The 12,617-nt window shown below is 29.3% G+C and overlaps 1 protein-coding gene across 2 annotated transcripts in view; it reads left to right on the forward strand.

The window, feature by feature from the left end:
- The window catches only part of Utx (Utx histone demethylase), a 530,199-nt gene that overhangs the window by 22,661 nt on the left and 494,921 nt on the right, over positions 1-12,617 (forward strand). Inside the window, exon 1 of one of the 2 annotated variants that reach the window (XM_065501029.1) lies at positions 8,853-8,980. The exons of the other annotated variant lie outside the window; for it this stretch is intronic. The gene's annotated coding sequence lies outside the window, so the exon portion shown is untranslated. Of the gene's footprint in view, positions 1-8,852; positions 8,981-12,617 lie in introns of those variants that run through there. 2 annotated transcript variants of the gene reach the window in all.

A 12,617-nucleotide genomic window follows, 5' to 3' on the forward strand; every position in this document is an offset into this window, starting at 1 on the left:
CTTTGTTTGTAACTGAAATGTACTTTAAGATGAGCATAATTCGATAGTAATGTAATTTGTTTTTGTAAAATGTTTTTTATATGCTGAGTAACATTTTTGCGACACAAAAGAGACACATTTTAGTATACATATCGAAAATATAACTTCCAATTGCTGGCAGGGTAAGGGTTTCAAATGTATACATACAAATTTTAACATTTACTTAATATTTTTGGTAGTCCGCGTATTTCTATACTAAATATTAATATTGATAGCTGCTATAGCTGTCCCTATATATAATTCATCACATCTATGGGAGGTGCCACGCCCACTATTGCTATTATGCCCATTTTTGGCGTAAATAAGTAGTTCATACAAAATTTGAACGCTTTACATACTACAATAATACAGATAGATATGAATTTTAGTATTTAGATTGTTTGGAAGCTGCCACGCCCACTATTTTAGTCCGCCCATTCTTGTCCTAAATATTAAAATTGATGGTAGAATATCCGTACAAAATGTATGGATTCTATCTCTTATTGTATCCCCATATATTAGATTCTTTAAATAATCATTATATGGGAGGTGCCACGCCCTCTGTGGCTACTACTCCCATTTTTGTCGCAAATATTTAAACAAACAGTGGAATTGCTCATGCAAAATTTGAGGACTATAGCTATTATAGCTTCTAAATATTTGATTTTTAAAATTAACTTTGTATGGGAGGTACCACGCCCACTTAAAATTTCAAAACAAAAAGCCTATAGCTCCTTCCAGACATACATAAATATACTGTAAAAATTTCAAGCAAATCGGTTCAGCCGTTTAGCCGTCTATAGATCCCAAACTAATAATAATAAACATACATACACTTTTATATATATAGATTATAAAACAGTGTGAAATACTGTAAAGACGCTGAGTATACATAGTTAAATTTACATAATTTACATAAAAGTACTTAAAAATCGACTCAGCCGATGAAATCATCTAGAAAATAAGCCGCCGATGAGCCGGTAGCTTCGGCGGCGGCGCGGCTCGTGAAAATTTAGCGGCTGCTCGGCTAGCCGCCGGTCGCGCCGTTACGGCTTGCTACTCTGGACCCAAGGCGTACGGGCGGATATTTTTTATATATGTAGTTTGACATTTGTGCGTGCTATTTCTATAATCAGCTGTGCTGCCGATGGCACCTTATTAAATGCACCTTGCTCTGACCACTGCCTTCAAATTGTTAGAATTTTGTCTGTATATGTTTTAGCTGTCACTTAAATTCGCCTTGCACTTAACTTAGCGCATAAAATTCTGTTTTCGACAGATTCAAGGCGTATTTAACGCACCTTGGACAGATTCATCGAAGGCGAATTCATACAAGGTGGTATCAGTTCTACAAAAACAACAATTGGTCTTAACAAATGTCAAAAAAACAAAAATGAAAAATTAAACAAATATCTATTAAAACTTAATGTAGTGTAGATAATTGTATAGTGTGGGCTTTACTTATTTATGTAAAAAAATACTTTGTTAATTCTATTAGAATATGTAGATTTTTAAATATAAAAACAAGCTTTGACAACTGTTAGAACCAAAAAGCGAAAAAAAATTAATCAGATGTTTGACTGACTCCACCTTGTATAAATTCGCCTTTGATTCATCCGTAACAGAACTGCAACGTTGCAGAAAAACTAAAGGGTGGATTAGCCTACTGTAATGTAATGTAACCTTAACGGAACGGAACAGCTGATCGTTTACTAACGGTGTTGTCAACATGTTGGTTTTAAAATACTAAAAAATATTTATTTTGCAAAGAAAGCTTAAAAATATTTTCAATGTTATATAAATGGTTTAAATATTTCAATAATATAAATAAACAAGTAAGAGTGCTATATTCGGCTATGCCGAATCTTATATACCCTTCACCTTTGTTGTGGATGCATTATTATTTTTTATAATTAGTGTATATGTATGTACATTGCCCACTTTCAGCGTACAGCATCCTAAATTTATCAAGAACACAAAAAACAACAACGCCAAACGAAACAAAACACCAAAAGAAAAAACAAAAACAAAATACGCAAGCCAATGAAACCAACACACATCCAAACATACGTTTAATTGTTTAAAAAACAACAACGCCAAAAGAAACAAAACACAAAAGAAAAACAAAATACGCCAAGCATGCACATCCAAACATACGATTTGTTGCTGTTTTGTCAAAAAAACCAACACACAACCAAACAAACGTTTAGTTGTATAAAAAACAACAACAACGCCAAAAGAAACAAAACACAAAAAAACAAAATACGCAAAGCATGCACATCCAAAAACATACGTTTTGTTGCTTTTTTGTCAAAAAAAACCAACACACAACCAAACAAACGTTTAGTTGTATAAAAAACAACAACAACGTCAAAAGAAACAAAACACAAGAAAAACAAAATACGCAAAGCTGCACATCCAAAAACATACGTTTTGTTGCTTTTTTGTCAAAGCATGCAATACATTTTATTTTTTGATGAAATTTTCAGAGGTTGTCTCGGATTTTTGCTCATATCTCCGTTATTTATGGACGGATTTTACTGATTTTAAATAGCAAAATTCTCGAAAGTATGTCTGACAGAATTGTTGAAGATTTGGATCCCGGAGATATCTGGGGCCTTCAGAAAATTGATTTCAACAGACAGACGGACAGACAGACAGACGGACATGGCTTAATCGACTCCGCTATCTATAAGGATCCAGAATATATATACTTTATAGGGTCGGAAATGAAAAATGTAGAAATTACAAACGGAATGACAAACTTATATATACCCTTCTCACGAAGCTGAAGGGTATAAAAACAAACTATTTAATGTTATGGTCAGATTTACTTATTATACAAATTATTTCATATAAACATTTATAAAATGTATAAAATGTAAGTATACTAAAGGCCTTATTCATAATCAATTTTTATACCCTTCACCATGAGTGGCAAGGGTATATATAAGTTTGTCATTCCGTTTGTAATTTCTACATTTTTCATTTGCGACCCCACAAAGTATATATATTCTGGATCGTTATATATAGCGGAGTCGATATAGCCATGTCCGTCTGTGTGTTGAAATCAACTTTCCAAATCCCCTAAATAACTTACAAACATGATTGATACATAAAAATCTCCGGAATTCTTCCAGCTCGGTTGCTATTTAAAATCGAGAAAATTGGTCCACAAATGGCCGAGATATAAGTACTAAACTGTTTACCCAGATTTGGCCCAATATATACCTTTGCACTCGAGATCCAAATAACAGCCTTTTAGTTAATTTTTGTATAAATCCAGGAACCAATCAAATAAAATGTATTTTCCCGATTTTATCCCCTTTTTGGTACCTTTTTTATCCCCATTGCTTTGGTAAAATTTTATTCAAATAAATTTCTGTATCGTGGTGGGAGATCATAATAAAATATTCGTATGTCTATGTCAGATTATAAAAAAACAAATACCAAAAATAAACACAATTTTTATCCCTTAAGGGTTCGAATTTCCAAAAAGTACCAAACATATATTTTTTTATTTTTTGATAATTAAAGAATACGATTTAAAATTTGTTTCTATGTTTACCAAAATACAGTACCAAATACAGTTTTTACCCGTTTTATCCCCTAAATGTTTCGAATTTCGAAAAAGTACGAAACACCTGTCAGCTTATTTTTTAAATGGAGTAACATGCAATTTTAAGTTTTTTTGTATCTTTATTAGTTTTGAAGATATAAGGTTACCGAATTTAACCGTTTTTACCCCCTAAACGTTCGAATTTCCAAAAATCCCTTCTTATCGGATCGTTTTGGGGAGGGAGGAACCCACAGTTAAAATTTCATGATTCTAGCTTCAGCTGTTTCGGCTATGCGATGATGAATCAGTCAGTCAGTGAGTCAGTAACGTTACTCTTTTATTTTTTTTGTATATATAGATAAAAAAAAAATATTTTTATTTAAATTATTATTTTTTCATAAAAATTTATATTGATGATACGTTTTTTTGTTTCAGAAAATAACAATTCAAAAAAAAGTAAGCCACATATCTTAAAGTGAGCTTATACAAAATTAGTTTTTTTTTTCATAAAATATATTTCTAGAGTCATTGTAATTCAGATTTGAAAATATCGTTTTTTGCTTCTCCTATAAACTTATGAAAAGTGATGTTACGTTATTTTGCATTTTAGGTGACGATATATTACTTGTTAATGATTTAATTTAAACACATTTTTTTACATACATTAGAAGAAATTTATATTTATTTTATGAAATTTCAATGTTTTTTTGAAAATAATTTATTTTTTTGTAAAAAAAATAAATATTTATATTTATTTTATAAAATTTCAATGTTTTTTTTTGAAAATATTTTATTTTTTTGTAAAAAAAATAAATATTTCCCTTTCAAAAAATGTTGGCACCACTGCTTTCATATTGTTAGCATTTTTGTCTGTATATGATATTCTCTTCATCGAATATTTTAACATCCTCCACATGAAATTAAGCAATAAATATAAATCCATGGTAGGCGTTCATATTGTTCAGGTTACGATGATTTTCGTCAAACGACCCGAATGTGAATAAAAGAGCGTAATAGAGCGTAAAAATACACACAATTCATACAGTTTCTTGATGTTGTGAATATTTTATTTTTTACCCAAAAGAGCACACAAATTAAATGCCTCTTTTTGCCTACCAATGATATAAATCTTACACTAGTTTGTTATTAAATTCCACATTTATATTGAATTCGCCTTACTTGTATTTTTTGACAGATTGGGTAAAAAGCAAAAACAAAATGTATGTTGTTTTTGTATTGTTGTAGGTGAATTCAGTGTACTCGTAACCTTATATGAATTCGCCTTGCAACTTCCCATAAGCTAAAAACCAAGGTGCACGGCGTATTTAACAAGGTGACAGCAGTGGCGAATTGAAATAAATACAGGCGAATTCACCTGTATTTATTTCAATTCGCCACTGATATCACCTTGTTAAATATGCCTTGCTAAAAACCAAAGCAGCCGATTCGTTACGGAAGTACAAATTAATTAGGCCTCTAAACTGATTTGATGTCTACACGTGAGATGGTTCTCTCTGCAATTGAATTTGACGTTTGCTAATACAGAAATTTTATATATTATATTACGTGGAGACAAAGACCAATGTATGAAGGTGACATCGACAGAACATCTAACTTTTATTTTTGAATTCGCCTTTATAGTGAAACTGTCAAAATTTTTTATTTGTTTACAATTGTTAGTTGTCACTAAATTATATTATTTTTGTTTTTAAGTTTGTTAAATTTTTGTTTTTGACCAATAATAATAAAATGATTCATTTATCACTACAAAATAAAAATTAAAGTAATATTGAAGAAATCAATTCCTTTAGAACAGCTTTAATTTTTTTGTCTTCTTGTGTGTATTGGCGGCCTTTGGCCGGACGCACATCTTTAATACTTAAAAATTACATTGAAATATACAGAAACTTGGATTTAAGCAGTACAAAGTTATCGAAAGTGAAAGTGACACGTAAAATTCATAGTTTCATTATTTATTGGTAATAACTTTTTTCTTGCCTTTGTCTACAACAATTTTATGGTAGTTTCTTCTACTTAAAGCAACATCCAAGGCGAATCTAATAAGGTGACCTCACGAGAACAGCTGACTTTTATTTCTGAATTCGCCTTATACGTTAAACTGTCAAAAAATTATAATTTTATTTTTTTGCTCAATTATTAAAAATTATTAATTTATCACTAAAAAATAAAGTGTTATTGAATAAATCAATTTCTTTACCACAGTTTTAATTCGTTTTTACTGTCAATAACATCTTGCACGTACTGTCGGCCTTTGGCCGGACACACATATTTAATACTTAAAAATTACATTGAACAGAAACTTGGATTGCATGCACAAAGTTGTCGAAAATGAAAACCACCTTTCCAATGATACGTATAATTCATAGGTTCTTTATTTATTGGTAATAACCAGGGAAACCAAAATATGCAAATGCATGTTTTTTTCTGGTGAGTCTAATGGGCACATGGATAAGATATATACACGTTTCAGAACTATTTAAGAATTTTGGCATCGATTTGTGAATGCATATTTTTGCATATATTTGTTTTAAGAGCATATTTATGTCATATTTTTGCGTTTTTATAGCATATTTTACTGTTTAATAGCATATTTTGACTTTATCAAAAACAAATTTTTTCTTACTTATTTTTCGCTGTCGTGTTACGGTTTTTACTTCCTTTGTTTAAAATTCAAAATTGAAAAATAGATTGCTCTTTTTAATATAAAATAAGCACTATTTTAATAATAGTGCCATCTAAATATCAAATTTTAGTTCTACTTCAAACTCAACCGTTCTTTAATATTAAGAGAATGTACAATAGCACAATATATAAAATATAATATGAGAAACAAAGACAGCAATATTTGCATTAAAATTATAACTTCCATTGTGAATATTGTGTTCAATGTATCAATGTAATTTGATAAATTTAATACTAAAACAATAACTTCTTGCTTTTATATGTGAAATTTTGACTGTTTACTGTCAAAGTTAGTACGAAACAAATATCGGCCGTTTTGTTTACTACTTTTTACCAACTGCCACCAGAGCCTGTTGTAACTCGCTGGGGAACATGGCTTTCTGCTGTTAATTATTATGCCAACAATTTTGAAAAAATTTGTTAAGTTATCAATGATTTAAATGCTGAGGAGTCTCAGTTTATTAACATTGCTAAAGATGCTTTAAATACACCTACAATAAAAAATGACTTAATTGAAATGATTTATTGAAACATTTATAAAAAAAACTTCAAACAGCTGGTCTTACAATGATCGAACAGTATAATTTAGTGGAATAAACATTTAAAAATGTTGATAAAATACCAAATTGTTTAAACTAATATTTGAACAAATTGTTTGAACAAATAATAGGAAAAAATGAAGGATTAAAAATTATAGAAAGAATTTGTAAACAATTTAAAGGACTTTCCCCAACACAGATTTTAAAATTAAGTGTTAAAGAAATTGCTCCTATAACATCAGTTGATGTCGAAAGAACATTTTCTATGTATAAACATGTTTTCAGATCCAATAGACAACGATTTTTATTTGAAAATTTAAGTCAACATTTTGTAATTTATTGCAATAATAACCTTAATTGAAGAAGTGACTTTATATTTATATAAAGCTAGCTGTCCCGGCAAACGTTGTTCTGCCATAGCTCACACAAAGTTTGAAGACACCCATTATAATACTACTCCAGATATGCATTAATAAATTTTTACTTTGTATGGGAGGTGCCATGCCCATTGTACCTATATAGGTAAATTGTGAATCTAAACCATCCAGGGACACATTCAAACACACACAACAAATTTCATCGAAATCGGCCCAGCCGTTAAGGAGGAGTTCAGTTACTAAAACACGTACAGAAGAATTATATATATAAAAAAGATATCATCAAAAAATACCTCTCGATGCCTTTTCATAACTTAAGTTTTTATTGTTTTTATGTTGTATTTATTTTTTGTTATACTTGTTTTAGTTCTTGTTATTTTTGTTTATTTTATTTTATGTTACTTTACCTTTTTAGAAATGAATTGTGTTGGTTTTTTTAAACAAAAGTATATTTTTTTGTTAAAAATTATGTAAAAGTTTGTTTTTTTAAGAGCATATTTTTTAAATTTTAAGAGCATATTTTAAATTTTTTACTGCATATTTGAAGCGTTTAAAACGTGTGCACATATATGGTAGTTTTTTCTACTTAACCCTTATTCTTGATAGTCTTTTACATATACTGGTTGTCAAAATTTACAAAAATTGAAAGCTGTGACGTAGGCTGCACGCAACTTGAAAACTATTTTAGTACACATTGTCCAAAAAATGTAATCAGCTATTTTCTTGATTGAAAATTGAAACACTAACTTGAATGAGAAATTGAATGCGTTCGTTTCAATTTTTAAAAGTGTGAGTGTATTAGTAAAAAACTGTGAGTGTATTAAAACTTGAAAGGCAAAACTTGATCGTGTAACCCCCAAGTAAAGCAACATTCAAATATCGATATTTTAAAACATCATGTGAATTATTTTAAATACAAGTTGTTCAATGACATGAAAATGTAAAATTTACTAGTTTTTCATTTAAAATATTGCAAAATATTAATTATTACTAAAATAAAGTAATCATGTTTTTGCGTTTTGTATTTTTTCCCACCAAGGCGAATTTATAGAAGGCGACCTCAGAAGAATTGCTGATTTTTTTTATTAGTTAGAATCTAAACTAATAAAAAAAATCAAACAAAAGCAAAAACAACAAAAGGTAATTTTGACAGTTCAATTGTCTTTGAACAAAAACAAAGTACCTGTTGTTTTTGTACATGATGTAGTTCTGTCGTCAGCTTCTATAAATTTGTGTTGGTTTCTACCATCGTGTAATGATATACAAGGTGACATTAATCAAACAGCTGATTATTTTTTTGCTCGAGTTTGTTTACAACTTTAATCTTGTCAAACATTTTTTTTTGCTGTAGTTTGTATACATTATGTCAGTTGTTTTTTACACTATAAAAGTTATTTGTTTTTGTATTGTTGTATTTGTTTCCGTAACGCATACACCTTATAATCATTACGCCATGGTTTCCACCTAACATTTTTATGAAAGCAGTAAAATTTGACACAAATTTCGCGTGTGGACGTGGGAGACGAATAGTAGAGTTACCATATTTATATGAATTTTGTTTATCTCATTAGCAAAGTCTATTCTGCCAGACAAATTTAATTTTACCATTAAAATATTAACGCAGACTATCGCCATATTCATTTTTATTGGCATATAGTTCATTATAAACATTCCTGATAAGCAAACATATAAACAAAATAAATATAGAAATTCTTATAAAATATTAAAAGTTACACTAACTAAATAAAAAACATATTTTTACTAGTAACCATCCAATTATTTCGGTAAATTTTATATTAGAAACACTAATGTGCAATTTTAATCGATATTAAATAGACAATTATGGAGTTTATTAATTTTGAACTGTATAATCCATATTGTCTATATTTGTTGATTTATCCAAAATTTTCATCTTTATGTGATTTTAAAATTAATGTTATGTGCTATAGGATCTATATATATGTACAGTTGAATGCCAAAATCGTACATCAAACTATTTGTTTAAATATTGCATGTACTAAATGCATTTTTTTAATTTCATCTTAAATGATATGCATATAAAGTGTATTCATGGGTAAAATAGTGTTAAATTTATTATTTAAAACAAATTAACGAAATCAAAATTATTATGTTGTGAAATGTTAGATCTATTTATAATATTGTTTATATTATTTGTTGATTTAACCAAAGTGCCCATTTTTATGTGATTTTAAAATAAATCATTTGTGCTAGTGGTGTGAAAACATTGAGTATTTGGGTACTCAGTACTCAATACTGTATTTCCCGATACTCAATACCAAAAAGAAATTAGTCGATATGTTCAGTCCAATAAGAACTAAACTTCAATATTTGTCAGTGAAAAAGGAAAACTCTATCTGTAGTAAGAATTTGTAAATGGTAAATCAAGTTTTTAATAGTATTGGTACCCAAAAAAATGTATTTAGTTAAAAGAACCTATATTTTACAACTCTAATATTTGCAATAGAATCATCATCAGAGAAACAAGCCGACCAAACATTTTCGGCGGCGCTGAGGTATTTTTGAGTTGATTTAAAGTTGTTCAGCTTCCTAGGGCAAATGGCGCACAGTACGTGGCTTCTCACAGTTGGTCCTCACGGGTCTCATTTTTTTTTGGCATAAATCAAGATCATTGAAACAGCTTGCATTTTAATAATATGTTGGTGTTGATAGCTCTCATAACACTATGCAACAAATGAAGACTTTTGGAAAAACACAAGATCATGACAGTATAGGTTCGACTCTACTACCAAAGGGTAGTAAAACCCTATACTCAGTTTGTCCATTTTGGTGAACGATTTTTTTTTATGGGCCCCCAATTTTTCTGAAAATCATTGGGGCCTATAAAAAAGGTGTCATCAGTTTTTGGTTAACAGCTAATTCAGACTTTGTGATACGGCTTAACTTTATATGGCAATAATATAGATGAGTCCGCCAAATAAATTTTGTTAATTTTTTTTTTTTCCAAAAAATAGCTTTTACGTGCACTTTTGTTGAAAAAATATAGGAAGAAAAATTATTTTTTTTTACTTTTTTTTAGAATAACTTCCAGGGACTCCTAATTTTTCACTAGCAATATTTAGCAAAGTTGTAGCTACGGTAAATCTGAATAACTCTTGTGAACATATCAATGCAATCTGAACATATCTAGGCACTCTAAATAGCTGTCAAAAATCACTTTGTAGCTTAAAAATTTTAGTTTTTTACTATTTTTTGCCTCTAAAACAAAAATTGTTTGTTAAATGCTGATCTTATTTTCTTCTTGCTATTCTTCATTTTACTGCAGTGTATTTTTTAGGATTGTGTGTTGGTGTAATTAAGTATGTATAATTATTATTTATTGATGGGTACTAATTTATACTGGAGTATATGGTTTCTAGTTTGTAAATTTAACTTGTTTTTATAGTGTTAATGTGACTCTTAAAAGACAATTTGGTGTCATGATTTGTTCCAAACACTTATATTTATTTACAAATTTCTTTTGATTGCTGCTTGATGTGATTTGAGGGTGTGTAACTACTACAACTCTGTAGTGTTGGTTTGTTTTTTTTGGATTAATGAAGGATAATTTGTATCTAGCTGTCATGATTTGGAGTATAATAATTGTGTTCTGTTTATTGAGTAATATTGTTTTGCTGATAAACATTTGCTGTGTTGTGTTTGTTAAAGTTTATGGCCGATGCATTTTGTTTGATGGTGTTTTGAAATCATTTTAATATAGCGTATATAAGAAGTAGATCCAGTACGCACTGATGTGGAGTAACTAATGTATGGGTAGTTAACCTGGATATAGCTGCTGCTTACATGTGCAGTGTTTTTCTGGGGATATGAATATGTATGACTTATGTGTGGTACTAAATGATTGATATACTCTATTACAGTTAGTTTTTTGATAGTGATTGCTTTTCCCTATTTATAGTTTTATTCCAGTTCTAATGTTAGTATGACACATTGACTCTTCGTGGATTGAAGTCATAATTATTTTTTGTTTTGACTCAGTTTGATGTCGTTGCTTTTTGTATGCTGCCTAAATCATCTTTGCTACTACTGCTGTTTCTCCAAATATGTGAGAATTTTTTGTTTGTTGGACTTTTGGTTGACCTTGTGTATTATTGATTTACTGAATAATGGTATTGATATTTTGATGAGCTTAGGATTTTAATTATTATTTGCTGGTGGCTTTTGACTTTTTCTTTGAGGATGCTGTAAATATGTTATGGAGTTCTACTGTTTTGGGTGAGAAGCTATTATTTATGTTGGTAATAATAATGGTATTACTGTCTTTAGATTATGTTTTGAGGATTGTTTGTATACTTGGAGCTGGTACACTTGAAATTATCTGTTTTGCCTTCAGCTCTATTATTGTTTATAATTGGATCGAGTTGATCTATTGCCTTGTTGATATTTTGGGTATGCTGATATCTTTATTGATCTTATTTACATAACTTTCTAATTTCTATACTGGCTAACTGTTCTGCAGTTGTCAGTTCTATTGTTTTGGTATATCTCATTTTCATTTTATCTAATTTAAACGTGATATTTGTTCGCTGGATAATTTATCTAATTCATATTAGCTTTTGATATTTTTGTGTAGAGTAATTGGCAGTTTATATTTGCAGATATGATACTAATGTAATTCACGTCACCACAATATATTTTGATTGTTTGTGTTTTTGCTTTTACACAGGAGTATAGAATGGTGTTGTATTTTTTTTCTCCTTGATGGACCTGGGTTGTTTTGAGTGTTGTATTTCTTGAATTTTTTTTTTATTTGAACTCAATATTTTTTATTATACAATGAGTTTTGTTTGGTATAATTTGAGACTTGTAGTCAAAAATTCTGTTTATTGTTTTTTTTTCTCTCAACCATATTTTACTGAACCTAATTGTATTTTTGAATTTATCATTTAATATATAGTATGTATTCTCACTTTAATTTTGTTGGCTACAATTTTGTGAGGTTTTGCTTTTTATAGTTTAAATGTCTTTATTATTATCTATTAATTTAATTGGTTATTGGCTGATCTCATTACTATTAGTTAATTTTCAAATTATATATTGATATCTTTTAATTTTATTATTATTTTATGTATAATAAAATTGTGAGTAGTTTAATTGGAACCGATTATGGCCTATTGGCTAGGATTCTGTAACTGAATGAATAAAATAAATAAAATAAAAATGTATGTCCGAGTGTATACTTCTCTATTGTGCAGGAATAACGAAGAATGGGCAAATCATTATCGGTATGATCCGGGCGCACCACTTTATCCAATCTTGATCACGCAAGACCGGCTTGATGCAAGATATGAAAAAACTTTAAAATTTTTGAAAGTTGGCAAGCTTTGTGGAGCTTCTGAAGAGTAAATATAAGGTGGCTTATGACTTGAAGATTGACATTTT

This window comes from Calliphora vicina, chromosome 2, assembly GCF_958450345.1.
Source record: "Calliphora vicina chromosome 2, idCalVici1.1, whole genome shotgun sequence".
NCBI classification, from domain to species: Eukaryota; Metazoa; Arthropoda; class Insecta; order Diptera; family Calliphoridae; genus Calliphora; species Calliphora vicina.